General features: G+C 39.1%; 1 pseudogene; it reads left to right on the top strand.

Annotated features, from left to right (window-relative positions):
* Window positions 1–7,008: 7,008 nt before the first annotated feature.
* On the top strand, window positions 7,009–15,047 carry LOC143666365 (histone-lysine N-methyltransferase SUV39H2 pseudogene; annotated as a pseudogene).
* The last annotated feature ends 2,704 nt before the right edge of the window (window positions 15,048–17,751 follow it).

The following is a 17,751-nucleotide window of genomic DNA, read 5'->3' as shown; positions in this document are numbered from 1 at the left end:
GCCAGGTATCTATCTCACAGGTAGAAAAAGGAATTATAAGTGTGGAAATGGAGAAAATGAGACTAAACCCTGTGGTGTGTTGGATTGGGATTGGGTGGATGAGTAGTTTCTGTCTTCCATATTGGGTGTGCACATGTGTTACATACATGGACATGGAAACATATTCCCCAGCTCTTTCCACCAAGAAGGCCTAAGAGCAACATGACTGCAAGAGCATTGAGCACAGCCAGTGCCCAGACCGCAGCTTCTAAATGGCATTCTCTTCAACCCTTTAAAGAAATAATTGATTTCAGGGCTGGGGTAGGCAAAGCCCAGGAAAGCATGAAACATTTATGTTTGTATAGAAAGTAAGGAAATGTTCAGAAACTAATGGGGGCATGTCAAAGACCATGAAAGCCAGGCTGAGAGGCTTTACCAGTCAAATCTGGGACAATTTGAACATCAAAAACAATGATGAATTACTATTGCCAATTGAATAAAATAAGCATGGTGTGAGTGCATACTAAATATTAAAATGAATACCTAAATTATACTTGCAATAGAATGCCAACTAATATATGTGGAAGGAATAATGGAATTAGGAAATAGGAATTTGACATCACAGTAGTAATTAATTTAGCTAAACCACAGGGTGGGTGAGCGCTTGATGAGTAATCATTTCAGAGCAATTCTTTACAAAAGGCTCATTGACTACAAAGGTAAAAATAGTAACTTTACAACAGAGAAATATGGCAGATACCATCTTAATCAAATTATGAAAGTTAACATCATCAGTCAAGGGACAAATTAAAATCGTGTAGCATTTGACAGGCTATTCTGAAATTACACATTATTGCTCTGTTGTATTCCTGCCCCAAATGAATACCCAAATCTAATCCTGAGGAAATGTAAGATAAATCCAAATTGAGGACATTTTCAGAACAACTGGCTGGCCTATTATCTTCAAACCATCATGGCCAGGAAAGTTGACTAAGACTCATGAATGTCACAAGCCAATGGAGAACGTAGAGACGTGACACGATGAGCGATCCTCTTTAGTTTTCTCTTGGTAACGTATGCATAGAGAAAATGTCCCATTTTAACCATTTTTAAGTGCACAATTCAACGTTAATTACCTTCAAAACATTGAGCAACCATTGCCATCATCCATTACCAAAACCTTTTCATCATTCAAAACACAAACTCTGTGCCTATGAAGCAATAATTCCCCACAGACCTTCCCTCCAGCCCCTGGCAACCTCTAATCTACTTTCTGTCTCTGAACATTTGTTTACTCTGGGTGTTGCACATAAGTGGAATCATACAATATTCATCCTTTTGTTTTTGGCTTATTTCACTTAGCACAATGTTTCAAGGTTCTCCATTGTGTAGCAGGCATCAGAGGTTTATTAAGACTGAAGAATATCCCGCTGAATCTATGCCCCACGTTTTGCTCATCCATTCCTCTGTGGGTGGGAACTTGGGGGGGTTTCCACCTTTGACTATTGCGAATAACGCTACAATCAACATTAGTTTATAAATATTGCTTGAGTCCCTGCTTTCGCTTCTTTTGGATATATATATCTAGGAATGGAATTGCCAGGTCACATAGTAATTCAATGTTTAACTTTTTGAGGAACTATCAAAATGTTTTTGACATGGATGTGCCATCTTCATTCCCACATGTGATGCAGGAGAATTCCAAGTTCTCTACACCCTCACTGATACTTATTTTCCATTAAAAAAAATAATGGCAATTTCAGTGGCTGTGATGTGGAACTGGATTATTTTACTATGAAAAGCATTATTGGAACAACTGGGGAAGCGTTACTGGAGTCTAAGCTTTAGATAGTAGTAATGTACCAATGTTAGTCAGGTGGTTGCATTTAACTTATGTAGGACAATAATTTGTGGAAAGCATGCACTAAAATATTCAGGGATACACAGCAGTATGTCAGCAACTTATTCTCAGGTGGTTCAGGAAAAAGAAACAATTTGTACACTTCCTGAAACTTTTCTGTAAGTTTGAAATTATTTCCAAATTTAAAAAATTTAATCCATTTTCAACAAACTATGCCTGTTCTATTAGGATCTTTTGGGGGTAGTAGTTTTCATGAGTAAAAAAAAAAAAAGAACTGTCGATTAAATGTTTTTTTAGACTTATTTGCAAATTTAAAACAGTTTTAGAAGCTAGAGCCCTTTGGTGAATTTAGAAGGGTACATGATGGTGTCACTGTTGATAGTACTGAGTGTTTATAATCACACAGCCTTTGGGGATATTCTTGTTTTGGAGCTAGAGTGTTGAAGACAGAGTTTTTACAGGAAAAGATAATTACAGCAAGAAATTCTAAAGTTCAATTTTAGGAATAAGCGTAATAGGACAACCTGGAAACTTAAGCAACCATAATTAAAACAGTATGAAAAGGAACAGAAACACAAAGATCAGAGTAACAAGGTAGTAAGTCCCAAAACACATTAAAGAAAAAGAATTTAGAGTATGCTGAATTGAAATAAATTTGATAACACGAACTGTTAATAAACTTGATGATTATGACTAACTAACCATTGAAGAAAGTTTAGCTCCTTCACATGTTGCATGGGTTTAAGTTATTGATTAATCAAAATTTGAATGTAAATTATAATGCAAAGTATAAGAAAAAGATAAGTGAATAGTAATATAATTTTGGAAAAGAAAATGACTTCTCAAGCATAAATCAAAGACAGAAACTTTCAAGTAAAAATTTATAGCTTTGATTATCTTAAAATTAAAAAATTTCTGATGGAAAAGAAGCCAAAATATTATGTGGTTACCTCTACATGATCTTTATTTTTTAGTATATGCTATTGAGACAAATGAAAACAAGAATACAACATATCAAAATTTATGGGATGTAGCAAAGGCAATGCTGAGAGGGAAACTGCTAGCCCTAAATGCTTAAATTAAAAAAGAAGATGAAATGAGGCTAGAGAACGGGGAACAGTTGTTTAATATGGGCATAATTTTTAACTTGGTTGAAGTTATTACTTGGAAATGGATAGAGGTAGCACATTATTGTGAGAATAATCAACAGTGCTGACTTGTGGGTGAATGCTGTGGAAAGGGGAAGTTTAGAGTCAGGAGTGTCACCAGAAGGAAAGCTGGAGAATAAAACCCAGGAATGTGTAATACAGTGAGTCTTGTTTTTTTATATTTATACATTTAATATACACATTTTAACTGTACTGTGACTGTGATTAACTGTACAAATATTTAAAAAGTTCTTTCATGAACTAAAACATATATGACACTATTACAAGAAGTTAATACTGGAGTGGTATATTGGTAAAATATTCTTATTGTAAACTATGGCTGTAGTTAACAGTCATGTCTTAATACTCTTTCATCAACAGCAACAAATGTACCCCACCAATGTTGGGGGTCAACAGTGAGGGAGAATAAGAGTTAGGGGATCTTTAAGGTTTAATTTTTATTTCTTTTGTTGGAGTAATGAAAATGCTCTAAAATTGAACATGGGGCTGCATGCACAGCTATGCAATGATACTGTGAGCTAGTGACTGTATAATTTGGATAGACTGATTGGTGTGTGCATATATCTCAATATAATTGCATTAAAAGAAAAGACTTCTGTGAAGATGGCCATTTAGAGAAGCTTGAGCTTAGCCCTGCTCCATGGAAGGGTTGGAGAGGGGACAGGAGGGCGACTGAGGCAGCGATTCGGGAGTGCGGCTGCCCTGGGAGAGCATCTGCACCACATGTGGCATCCCTGGTTGCAGAGGCCGAGGAACTGAGAGGCAGAAAGCTGGAGGCTGGGGCGGAGGCGCGGAGCTCACAGGAGTGCACGAGAACCGGAGCACGGGACTAGGAAGTCAGCCAGGCCATGTTCCTTGAATGCACTACCCTCACCAGTGCAGCCCTGTAACCAGCGACACACCTGAACCCCATCACCCGCTCCCATTCCCTGCATTCCAGGTGCCCCCACCCCACCAGCCCCCAGTGCAATACCTGCCCCCCACCCCCACCCCAAGTGCAGCCCAGCCCACCTCTCCTACACCCCTCCCACACACTACCTCCCCCTCCCTGCTCCCTGCAAGCTGTTCCCGGTGCATAAAGGTTGCAGCACTGACTCCATACCTAGGCTACCCCCGCCCCCCACCCACAGTGTTGCCCAGCCTCACCCCACCCTCTCTGAACTCAGTGCATCCATTTACAGCACTCCCAGCCCAACGCATGCAAACGGCCCCCAATCACGTCATCTAGCTCTGGGAACCGCACTTTACAGCAGTCCTGGAACCGCGCATGTGCACAGCCCTCAGCACACTTCCCAGCTCTGAGAAACTGCCGACCTGCACAGCCAGGTCACATCTGCCCCCAGTCCACGAAAGTGTAACCCTGACCTGCAGCCACAGCTCTATGCATGCGCACAAAAGGTCCCAGGCCTTAGACGAGCACACCGGGGTTACGCCCCCGAGACCGATGTACCCACACAGCTACATCCACCCTGGCCACTGGGTGCCCACACCCACAAGCATCAGCGCAACATCCCCAACCTGTGCCCACACCTGCCCTGAAAGAAATCACTGCACTGAGTGCTCCACCCCATGTCCTGCTCCCTGCCGTACAACCATCCTGCAAACACAAGGCCTTAGACTACCGAAAGAAATCAGCTCCCAAAGTAAATTAATCAAGAAACTTACACGCCACGAAGACAGTAGAAAATCACTAAGCATATCACAATGCAGACAGATATACCCCTGCCTGATGACCAAATTAAAACACCGAGGAGGCACAGATGTAGGAACAACTAATCAAAGATGTTCGTATGACTCTACTTAATAAAGTAAGTGGAATAGCAAATGACATAAAGGAGATCAAGAAGACAGAAGAAGAGAATAAAGAGGAATTTGAAAGAATAAATAGAAAAATAGTGGATATTGCAGAGATTAAAGACTCTGTTGACCAAATAAAAAACATACTAGAGGCAACAACACAAGATTTGAAGAGACAGAAGAAAGAATAAGTGATATAGAGGCCAAGATAATTGACTTCAAAGACTCAAAATAAATAGCAAATGGAAAAAAAAAATGGAAAAAATTTACTTGGACCTCAGGAAAATGATAGACAAAGCAAAGTGCACAAATATAAGAATCATTGGTGTTCCAGAAGGAGAAAAGAGGAGTAAATGGATAAGAAGAGCAGTGGAGGATATAGAGGGGGAAAACTTCCCAACCCTCATAAAGCACATAAATATACAGGTCAAAGAAGCTCAATGAACTCCAAACAGAATAAATCCAAATAGGCCTTCCCCAAGGCACATACTAATCAGTCTGTCAAATGTGGAAGAGAAGCAGAAAATCTTGAAAGCAGCAAGAGAAAAACAATCTACTACATACAAGGGAAACCAAATAAGACTGAGTTCAGACTACTCAGCTAACACCCTGGAGGCGAGAAGGCAATGGGATGATATATTCAAGATCCTGAAAGAGAAAGACTTCCAGCCAAAAATTCTGCACCCAGCCAAATTGTCCCTCAAAACTGAGGGAGAGATTAAAGTCTTCACAGACAAAGAGGTCCTGAAAGTATTTGTGAAGCAGAGACCAGCCCTACAAGAAATGCTAAAAGGAGTTCTGCCAGCTGAAAAAAAAAAAAGGCAGGGGAGGGAGTTCTGGAGGAGGGCAGAGAATTGAAGAGTACCACTAAGGGTAATTTGAGTAATACAAAGAGAAAGAGGGAAAAGAATATATAGACCTGAAAATAAAATTAAAAAGATAAGATGGTGAAATCAAGAAACGCCTTTACAGTAATAACTTTGAATGTTAACAGACTAAATTTACCAATTAAAAGACACAGATTGGCAGAATGGATTAAGAAACATAATCCAGCTATATGCTGCTTACAAGAGACTCATCTTAGACACAAGGATACAGATAGATTGAAAGTGAAAGGATGGGAAAAGATTTTCCACACAAATTGTAACCAAAAGACAGCAGGTATAGCTATACTAATATAGCACAAAATAGACTTTAAATGTAAAGACAGACATCATAAAAGACAAAGAAGGACACTATATACTAATTAAAGGGTCAACTCAATGAGAGGATATAACAATCATAAATGTTTAGGCTCCTAAAGTACATGAGGCAGACATTGGCAAAACTGAAGGGAGTGATAGAAGTTTCAACAATATAGTAGGAGATTTCAATACACCACTCTCCTCTATAGATAGAACAACAAGACAGAAGATCAACAAGGAAATAGAGAAGTTAAATAACTTGATAAATGAATTAGACCTAACAGACATGTATAGTTCATTACACCCCAAAGCACCAGGATATACATTCTTCTCTAGTGTTCATGGAACACTCTCCAGGATAGCTCATATGCTGGGGCACAAAACATATAAATTTATAAACATTGAAATTATTCAAAGCACTTTCTCTGATCACAATAGGATGAAGCTGGATCTCAATAACCACCAAAGAACGAGAATATTCACAGATATATGGAGATTAAATAACACACTCTTAAATAATCAGTAGGTCAAAGAAGAAATTGCTAGAGAAATCAGTAGCTATCTGGAGATGAATGAAAATGAGAATACAACTTATCAGAACTTATGGGATGTGGCAAAGGCTGTGCTGAGAGGGAAAGTCATTGCCCTAAATGCCTATATTAAAAACAAGGAAAAGGGAGGCGGGCGACCCCGCGGCCCGCGCCAGTTTGAATGGGAGTCCACAAGATGGCAGCGGCCAGGCCCGAGGCGCACCGAGGTGAGGCCGGGGAGGGTTGCTGCTCAATGGGCCCCGGACCGACCCGCCCCCCGCTCTGCCTCCCCGCGCCAGGCGACCCCGCACGCCTGGGCTGTGGGGTCGCGGGGACTCCGCAGGGCCACCTGTGAGCCCCGGAACCTGACTCCCCCACGGCCTGAAGGCATCGGTTGGGTCAGCCCGGCCCGCGCGCCTCCTCTTTGGGCCGGGGTCGGTGCCCTCTGGGGTGTCTCGGGGGTAACCGGGGCCAGGGGGCGCGCTGACTTCTTTGTGGCGGTTTGAACGGGACATTTGCGTTGTGTTGATGCTTTAACTGGAAAGGGAGAAATGTGGGTTGTGTAACTTTCATCTTAATATCAAGAAAAAGAAGAAACAAGCGTACCCCCAATTGGGGTGCAGTGGGAGGGGAAGCCCCTTAGTGGAGGATACCCCAGTAAGGGGCATATGGGAATGCGCCTCTGGCACAAGAACCTCGCGTGAAATTGAGGTGGACGCCAGAGAATTAGATGCCGATGCGTGTGCATGTGGGAGTTATCAGAAAGGCTAGAACTTGCCACATATTCTAGAATTTAAAGGCGTTTTCAAGCACTCCTCTCCACCCACATAGATAAACTACCGTCACACAATCCCTGAATTTCCCTTCCTTTAGCAATGAATGGCTAAAATGTAAACTAGCGTTAGGTTTCTGTGATGGTGATGAAACATGTAATCTTGTCATCGAATTCTTTTTTTTTTAGGCGATTAGAGTATCGGAATTTTTACTAAATGTGTGCGGTTTTTTTATATATATATTTTTTATCCTCAAAGATAGCATTTCCATCTAGGGTTTTGTCTTGAATCCTCATGTTACTTCAACCAGATAAAACGTTTAGGGATGGCAGACAAATACACCTTGGGTAAATACCAAAGAGGGCCCTCCTTTGCACATGGTTAGTGGAGTGAGGATAACTTTACACAAAGTATCCTCAAGTTGATTAGATGGAAAGCAGTTAAGGGATCACTTCTGTTCTACCACTCTGCTGTTCTTAAACCACCACCTCAAAGCAAACAACCTTTCCAGGGATTTCACTGTCTTGATTTACAATTATAAGTTGTTTGAAGGAAGGGGCTTGCTGGAAATGGTGCTAAAGGTTTCCCACAATAAAGTCAGTCTCCTGGTGAGTTGAGGAGAGTGAGGAAAGGATGTAGTCAAGTCTGAGCCGCCGTGTTCTCTCTTCACTGGAAAATCGCCTCAAAACACAAAAGGTTATATCACCACTACCTTGGAGAGCTACTAAGCTTGGTGTGTGCTTTGCCTAGTTTCACTTGATACTCTTCAGGAATTATGTAGAAAAGAAAAGCTCACATGTAAATCCATTGGAATCACCAAAAGGAATCTAAACAATTATGAGGTGGAATACTTGTGTGACTACAAGGTAGTAAAGGATATGGAATATTATCTCGTAAAATGGAAAGGATGGCCAGATTCTACAAATACTTGGGAACCTTTGCAAAATCTGAAATGTCCATTACTACTTCAGCAGTTCTCTAATGACAAGCAGAATTATTTATCTCAGGTAAAGAAAGGTAAAGCAATAACTCTGAAAGACAGTAACAAAGCTCTGAAACCTGCCATTGCTGAATACATTGTAAAGAAGGCTAAACAAAGGATAGCTCTGCAGAGATGGCAAGACGAGCTCAATAGAAGAAAGAATCACAAAGGAATGATATTTGTTGAAAATGCTGTTGATCTAGAGGGCCCACCTTCAGACTTCTACTACATTAATGAGTACAAGCCAGCTCCTGGAATCAGTTTAGTAAATGAAGCCACCTTTGGTTGTTCATGCACAGATTGCTTCTTTGAGAAATGTTGTCCTGCTGAAGCTGGAGTTATTTTGGCTTATAATAAAAACCAACAGATTAAAATCCCCCCTGGCACCCCCATCTATGAATGCAACTCAAGGTGTCAGTGTGGACCTGACTGTCCCAATAGGATTGTACAGAAAGGCACACAGTATTCCCTTTGCATCTTTCGAACTAGCAATGGCTGTGGCTGGGGTTTAAAAACCCTTGTAAAGATTAAGAGAATGAGCTTTGTCATGGAATATGTTGGAGAGGTACGTTCAATTTATCACATAGTAAATAATATGCATGTAAGAGGCATGTTTTTGTTACCTTAGTTTAGTAACATAAATATTTGATACATTCTGATGTTATTTGCAGATATGTAGAAATTCATTTTTGGATTTGGGAGGAGGGTTCTCTGGCATGTAATGGAACCGTCTGTGAACAAAAAGGATATGTAATAACAAATGAATATGGTCATCTTTCAACAAACAACCATTCATAGTCATTGAAATTGGCATTTGCTAATTTTAAAATGTGACAACTATTTTTACACAAAAATCCTACGAAGATTATCACATATAAACACATACTGACTCTGAAACCTTTAAATTGTAACTGACTATATCCATTGACCAAATGTGGTTAAGTGTAGTTGGCAAAACTCAATTTTGTATCCAAAGAAAGGTATTGTAAGGTAGACCAATGTTTTATGAACAAGTATTGTAAAACAGACAAAAGCCTTTATTGCATCCATAAGAAAAATGCAAACTTTGTCCCTACGTACGGCTCAGATACTTTGCACTGCACAGAATGATCTCTAAATTAACATACAAATACTAGCAAATTTATTTTTATCCAAATAAAAAATAGAGATAACAATATTTACTATTTGCCACATACTATCTGAAACACTTTATTAACTCAGTGATCCTCTCAACAACTCCATGAGGTAGTTCTGTTATCTCCATTATTATGATTGATGAAACAGAGACAGAGAGAAATTGAACTCGCCCAACCTAAGTATACACGGTACAGTAGTAAAGAAGGGCTGGGATACTAAATCAGAGCTCAAGAACCAGATTTATTTATGTCCTATAGAGAGACCTGTAGCTGTATAGCTTTGTGAAAACTCTAATAAATCATAAACTAGTAAAAAAAAAAAAACAAAACAAGGAAAAGCAAAAATCGAAGACTTAACAGCACACCTGGAAGAACTTGAGAAAGAACAGCAAACCAACCCCAAAGCAAATAGAAGAAGAGAAATAACAAAGACTAAAACAGAGATAAATCAATGGGAGAACAAAAGAACAATAGAAAGAATCAATAAAACCAAAAGTTGGTTCTTTGAGAAAATCAATAAAATTGATGGGTCACCAGCAAGACTGACAAAGAAAAAAAGAGGGAGGATGCAAATAAACAAAATCAGAAATGAGAAGGGGTGCATTACCACAGACCCTGAAGAAATAAAGGAAATCATAAGAGGATACTATGAACAACTATACACCAACAAACTAAACAACTTAGATGAAAATGGACAAATTCCTGGAGATGCACAAATAAGCTACACTGACTAAGGAAGAAATAGATCTCAACAACCCAATCACAAGTAAAGAGATGCAATCAATCACCAAAGATCTTCCCACAGATCGGGCCATGGTGGCAGCAGGCAGGGTTCTCACCTGCTATGCCGGAGACCTGGGTTCGATTCCAGGTGCCTGCTCATAAAAAAATATCTTCCCACAAAGAAAAGCCCTGGGCCAGATGGCTTCATAGGGGAATTTTATCAAACATTCCAAAAAGAACTAACACCAATCCTGTCAAACTTTTCCCAAAAAAGGAGGAAAAAGGAACTCTACCTAACTCATTTTATGAAGCTAGTATCATTTTAATACCAAAACCATGCTATAAGAAAGGAATACAGGCCAATCTTCCTAATGAACATAGATGCAAAAATTCACAATAAAATATTAGCAAATCAAAATTCAACAGCACATTAAAAGAATTATATATCATGATCAAGTGGGGTTTATACCAGGAATACAAGGATAATTCAATGCAAGAAAATCAATTAATGTAACAGAACATTAATAAATTGAGAGGGAAAAATCACATGATCATCTCGATTGATGCTGAAAAACACTTGACAAAATTCAGCATCCTTTTCTGATAAAAACACTCCAAAAGACAGAAATCAAAGGTAACTGCCTCAGTATGATAAAGGGAATATATGAAAAACTGATAGCCAACATCATACTCAATAGAAAGAGACTAAAAGTTTTCCCCCTAAGATTAGGAAAAAGACAAGGATGCCCACGGTCACCACTATTATTCAACATTGTGCTAGAAGTTCTAGCTAGAGCGATCAGGCAGGACAAAAAAATAAAAGGCATCCAAATTGGAAAGGAAAAAGTAAAGCTCTAATTATTTGCAGATGATATGATACTATACTTGGAAGATCCTGAGACATCTACAGCAAAGTTACTTGAGCTAATAAACAAATTCAGCAAGGTGGTGGAATATAAAATTAATGTGCGAAAATCAGTAGCATTTCTATACACAAGCAATGAGCTAGATGAGGAGTCAGCTAAAGAAAAAATTCCATTCAAAATAGCCACAAAAAGAATCAAGTACTAAAAAAAAAAAAGAATCAAGTACGCAGGAATGAACTTAACTAGGGATGTAAAGGACTTGTACACAGAAAACTACATAACATTGCTAAAAGAAATCAAAGGTGATCTAAGGAGGTGGAAAAACATTCCCTGCTCATGGGTAGGAATGCTCATTATGGTTAAGATGTCAATTCTCCCCAAATTGATCTACAGATTCAACACAGTACCAATCAAAATTCCAACAACCTACACTGAAGATTTGGAAAAGCTAATTACCAAATTCATCTGGAAAGGAAAGAGACACCAAATAGCTAAAAACATCCTAAAAAAGAAGAACGAAGTGGGAGGATTAACACTCCTGACTTCAGAACCTATTATAAATCCACATGGTCAAAACAGCATGATACTGGCACAAATATAAAGCTTTGACCAATGGAATCAAATTGAGAGAGCAGAAATAGACCCCCAAATCTATGGTCAATTGATTTTTTTACCATATCCTCTGAACTGGGACAAAATAGTCTTTTTAATAATTGGACATGGAAGAACTGGATAGCAATAGCCAAAAGAATGAAAGAAGACCCCTATCTTACACCCTACACAAAAATGAACTCAAAATGGATCAAACACCTAAATATAAGTACTAGCACTATAAAGCTTCTAGAAGAAAATGTAGGGAAACATCTTCAAGACCTAGTAATAGGAGGTAGCTTCCTAAACTTTACACCCAAAGCACAAGCAACAAAAGAAAAAATAGATAAATGGTAACTCCTCAAAACCAAATGCTTCGTACCTCAAAAGACTTTCTCCAAAAGGTGAAGAGGCAGCCAACTCAATGGGAGAAAATATTTGGAAATCACATATCAGACAAAGGTTTGATTTCCTGTATATACAAAGAAATCATACAACTCAACAACAAAAGAACAAACAACCCAATTATAAAATGGGCTAAAGAAATAGGCATTTTTCTGAAGAGCAAATACAGATGGCTCAAAAGCACATGAGATGCTCATTTTTCATTGGCTATAAGGGAAATGCAGATCAAGACTACAATGAGATACCACCTCACACCTATGGTGTGCTGTTAACACATTTAATAGAATGGCTGCTATTAAACAAACAGGAAACTATAAAGTTGGAGAGGATGTGGAGAAACTGGGACACTATGCACTGCTGATGGGAATGTACAATGGTGCAACCACTATGGAAGACTGGCTATTCCTTAGGAAACTAAATATTGAGTTTCCCTATGCCCCAGCAATAGCACTACTTGATATATACCCAGAAGAGCCAAAAACAAGGACACAAACAGACATTTTCACACCAGTGTTCAAAGCAGCATTATTCACAATCGCCAAAAGATGGAAACAAACCAAATGCCCATCAACAGACGAGTGGATCAACAAAATGTGGTATATACATATGATGGAATATTATGCAGCTGTAGGACAAAATGATGTCCTGAAACACGTGACAAGATAGATGAGCCTTGAGTGCATAATGCTGAGTGAAGTTAGCCAGACACAAAAGGACAGATACTATATGATTCCACTGTTATGACCAGCATAAACGTATAATCAGTGGCTTATAATACAGAATATAGGGGACTTAGAGATACATAGAAGCTAGAGATGGGTGAACTGTTAACTAATGAGGTTGAACTCCAATGTAAGGGAATAGATAGGAGCAAAGGTGGTTCTCTAGTGGGTCTAGAAGTAATATTACCATATTGAATATGAACAAGATTGAAAGGGTTTGTATAGACCTATGTAGCCCACTGATTAACACTAGAAATATGAATTAGTTCTTGCAAGAATTATTTCGAAGATATGATAATGGTATAAAGAGTGTTTAAATCCAGAGTACAGGGGGAAAACTGCTATTGCATGCTATGTGCTACATTCAAAAGGAAACCATCAGCGCTACCACAGAAACAGCAGAGGTAAATAATGGGGGGAGGGACAAGAGTTAAGAGGAAATTTAGATTTCCTATTTGGCAAGGGTGTGTTTATTGGTTTTCTTTCTCTTGGGAACAATGAACTTATCTAAAATTTAGAATGTTGATGGACTGTGGACTTTGGGCATTATACATGATGCCTGATGAATGCAGGTGGCTGAAGGATGCATTGAAGGAGAAGTACATTGGTAAAAGATGGTGTATACTTATGAATGAAAGTTGTGCTGCTAAAAAAGGAACAAAGTCGTGAGGTATGCAACATGTGAATGAACATGTGGGACATTTAGTGAGACAAAATAAGCCAGAAACAAAAGAACAAGAATGCTATGGTCACTTTTAGAAAATGCTTATAAGAAAACAGGGCCTAGATTGCAAGCTTTTAGAGCAGATACATTAAGTCCAGAGTGGTGATTATGATTTCTGGATTCTGAGAGGCTGTTTTATATATATAACCTGATATTTAGAGCTAATAATGAAGCCAAAGAAGTTGGTTAAAGTATTTCAGAACATAGGCGTAAGGAAGACAGTGTCTATATTTTAGAACTCTACATTCTCTTTGAGACCAATGGAAGAAAGGTTTATTTGGTCTAGAACTGAAATTTTCTGTAGTACATAATCTAATTCAACCTATTTGTATAGCTCATTTGAACAACTGAAGCACAGGGAGCCCAGAATAAGAAAGAGGTCCTTCTAGATTATTGTAATGCCTGGATACATCCTAGAGTATATTAAGCAGATAATTGAAAAGTATTGGCAAAGTCCAGTGAGGGCTGGGAGAAAAATATGGAACTATTAAACCTTACCATCAGGGAATCCCCTGATACTGTGTCAAACTTTAGGGACACCCAAATCAATAGGCCATGCCCTTGATCCTGAGGCTTGCTCTTTTTTTTTTTTTCACATGGGCAGGCACTGGGAATCAAACCTGGGTCCTCTGGCATGGTAGGCAAGCATTCTCGCCTGCTGAGCCACCGTGGACCACCCCTGAGGCTTACTCTTGTGAAGCTTACGTAGGTAGCAGAGAAGCTTAGACTACCTCTAGGTGTGCCTAAGAGTTACTTCTGGAGGACCTCTGTTGTTGCTCAGATGTGGCCTCAGTCTCTCTAAGCCCAACTCTGCAAGTGAAATCATTGCCCTCCCCACTATGTAGGACATGACATCCAGGGGTGAAAGTCTCCCTGGTGATGTGGGAGAGGACTCCCAGGGATGAATTCAGACCTGGCACCGTGGGATCAACAGTTCCATCCTGAGTAAAAGGGGGAAAAGAAGTGTAATTAATAAAGTATCAGTGGCAGAGAGAGTTCAAATAGAGTCAAGAGGCTACTCTGGAGGTTGCTCTTACACAAACTTCAGTTAGACCTTGCTACCTATCATAACCTACCAACCCCCAACCAGGACCATTCTAGCCTATCCTAAAGAACACCTAGGGCAATATATAAGATTCCACAAGGGTTCCAGTCACTAGAGTAACTTTCCAGAAACCTACAACCTCCAGATGGGTCCTTGATCCAGATAAGTCCTGAAAACTAGCCCAACCTCTCCAGAACATTGGATAGTTCCCTCTCCCTACCTTCTATTAGTGACAAACCCTTTCAATATGAAAAATTTAGAATCGTCATAGGCCAAACACCCATAAAAAGAAGGATAGAAAGATCAAAGGTGATGGTGGAGTTTTACAGAGAAGATAGGACTTAACAAATGAATATGAATGCTGAATCATTAAGTTGATATCTGTTTTAGTCTCCAACATTTTAGAGAAGCTAGAAGTAAAAACCTAAAATTATGAAATTATAACCTATGTCCAACTCTGAAATATGTCTACCACTGATTGTGGTGCTGTGCTTTGAAATTTATTGCTTTTTTGTATATATGTTATTTTTCACACACACACACACACAAAAAAGTCAATTGTGATGATAAAAAAATAGTTAAGCCCTCTAGCGTCCTATATCTGGAGCACCTAGAAGGAAAAATATGAGAGTATTGTATGGTAGCCCATCACAAACTCTGGGATTAAAACTATTGCCTTTTTATTTCTTTGCTTTGTATATATGTTATACAATACAAACAAAAAAGCTTAAAAAAAAGAAGAAAGATCTAAAATCAAAGACCTTACTGCACACCTGGAAGAACTAGAAAAAGAACAGCAAACTAAATCCAGAGTAAACAGAAGAAATAAAGATTAGAGGAAAAATAAATGAAATAAGGAGTTATAACAATAGAATGCATACAAAAAACAAAAGTTGATTATTTGAAATTATGACTAAAATTGACAAACCCTTAACAAAGAAAAAATACAGAAGATGCAAATGAAATCAGAAATGAAAGGGAGAATATTACACCTGACCCCACAGAAATAAAAAGGATCATAACGGAATACTATGAACTATTGTACGCCAATGAATTAGACAAGTTAGATGAAATGGGCAAATTCCTAGAAACATGTGAATAACGTACCCGACTCTAGAGGAAACAGAAGATCTCAATAGATCAATGACAAATAAAGAGACTGAATAAGTCATCAAAAAGCTCCCAACAAAGAAAAGTGCAGTACCAGATGGTTTCAAAGGTGAATTTGAAGAAACATTCCAAGGAGAATTAAACCATGCCTACTCAAACTCTTCCAAAAAACTGCACAGGAGGGAATACCACCTAACTCATTCTATGAGGCCAATGCCACCCTAATACCAAAGTCAGATAAAGATAATACAAGAAAATAAAATTATGGAACAATTTCTCTTATGACTATAGATGCGAAACAAAATACTTGCAGACTAAAAGAATTATACACCGTGATCAGGTAGGTTTATCTCAAATATGGAAGGGTGGTTCAACATAAGAACATCAATTACTGTAAGACAGCACATTAACAAAATGAAGGGAAAGATGTGTGATCATCTAAATTGATGCAGAAAGGGCATTTGACAAAATCTAGCATCCTTTCTTGATAAAAACACTTAGAAAAATAGGAATAGAAGGAAACTTCCTCCACATGATAAAGGGCATATATGGAAAACCCACAGCCAACATGGTTCTCAATGCTGAAAGACTGAAAGCTTTCCCTCTAAGATCTGGAACAAGGCAAGGGTGCCCACTATCACCACTGTTAGTCAACATTGTACTAGAAGCTCTAGCCAGAGCAATTAGGCAAAAAAAGAAGCAAACCTCATCCAAACTGGAAAGGAAGAAGTAGAACTTTCACTATTTGCAGATGACATGATCCTTTATCTAGAAAGTCCCAAAAAATCTACAACAAAGCTGTTAGAGGTACTAGATTCAGCAAAGTGGTGAGACACAAAATCAACCTGCAAAAATCAGTAGTGTTTTGGGTGCATGGGTGGTTCAGTGGCAGAATGCTTGCCTTCCATGAGGGAAACCCAGTTTTGATTCCCAGTCCATGCACCTAAAAAAAAAAAAAAAAAAAATTCTGTAATGAGCAATCTTAGCAGGAAATTAAGAAAAAGATTCCAATTACAATAGTGACTAAATTAATCAAATATCTAAGAAAAAAATTAACCAAGGATATAAAGGACTTATACCCTCTCTTTAAAAAGAAAGAACTGGAGAAGGGGAAAAGGTGAATTTTAGGTCTTGACATGGTACAATATTCCTGGTGGCAGGCATCTGAGGAGATACAGAGATTGAGGTTCCTGGAAAATGGGGTGGCCTACAGCGCGTTCCTTGGTTGGATGCTTGCAGAGTTGCAGAATGCACAGCCCAATCCGGTGATGCCAGTGAAGGATGAGTGGCAGAAGTTTCCTGGGCAAGTCCTGTGGTATCTTGACTGTGGCCCGCACACCTCCATGACCCCTGTGTCTGCATGTGGCCTAGAGGACTCTGAAGGAAGGAGTCCACTGACCACCAGCAGCTCCAGGGGGTGAAGGAACCTTGGTGAGTCACGGGCACTTAGATGAAGAGGCAGCCTTCCACTCCGCCCCAGTTTCAGCTTGATGTGGTATCATGTGATAGGCTCTTATTACTTTTTCAGTAGTGGATAAAATATCAGCCACTAATTCACAGGATAGCTATAGCAGTTTCTGAAAGACTCCTGTGCTGCCTCCATGAGCAAACAACATACACAAGTCTATCTGGTAAACTGTGGACACGAGGCTGTCAGCCACAGTGGCATGTGCAGCAGTGGTAGGATACCATCTACAGGCCCCAAATGGCAGGATGGTGAAATGACTTATATACACCTCAACTTGATGGAACTTAATTCTTAAACTGCAAATTCTGTAAATTATGTGCCAAGATGGGAAATTGTAACATTAGGTAGGAAAAATAGTATATAAAAATATTCCTAGACTATTATCGTAAAAATGCAAAAAAAAAAAGTACATAATCCAATGAGCAAATACCAGAAGGAACACAAATAAAGCAAGAATTGATGTCTTAAGCTAGTGGAATGCAATGAAGTCTGTTTGTTTGTTTTTTTAATTTACTTTTTTTGCTATTCCTTAAGCAATAAATGAAATCAGCCTTAAAAAGGAAACAAGTGGTGGACCAGAGAGGTTCCGGGTCAAGATGGTGGCTTAACAACGTGTGCATTTTAGTTTGTTCTCCAGAACAACTGCTAAATAACCAGAAACAGTACAGAACAGCTCCTGGGGCCAC

Source organism: Tamandua tetradactyla, chromosome 22 (genome assembly GCF_023851605.1).
Source record: "Tamandua tetradactyla isolate mTamTet1 chromosome 22, mTamTet1.pri, whole genome shotgun sequence".
NCBI classification, from domain to species: Eukaryota; Metazoa; Chordata; class Mammalia; order Pilosa; family Myrmecophagidae; genus Tamandua; species Tamandua tetradactyla.
Note: the sequence above shows the minus strand (reverse complement) of the source record. Positions and strands in the feature narration are given on the sequence as shown.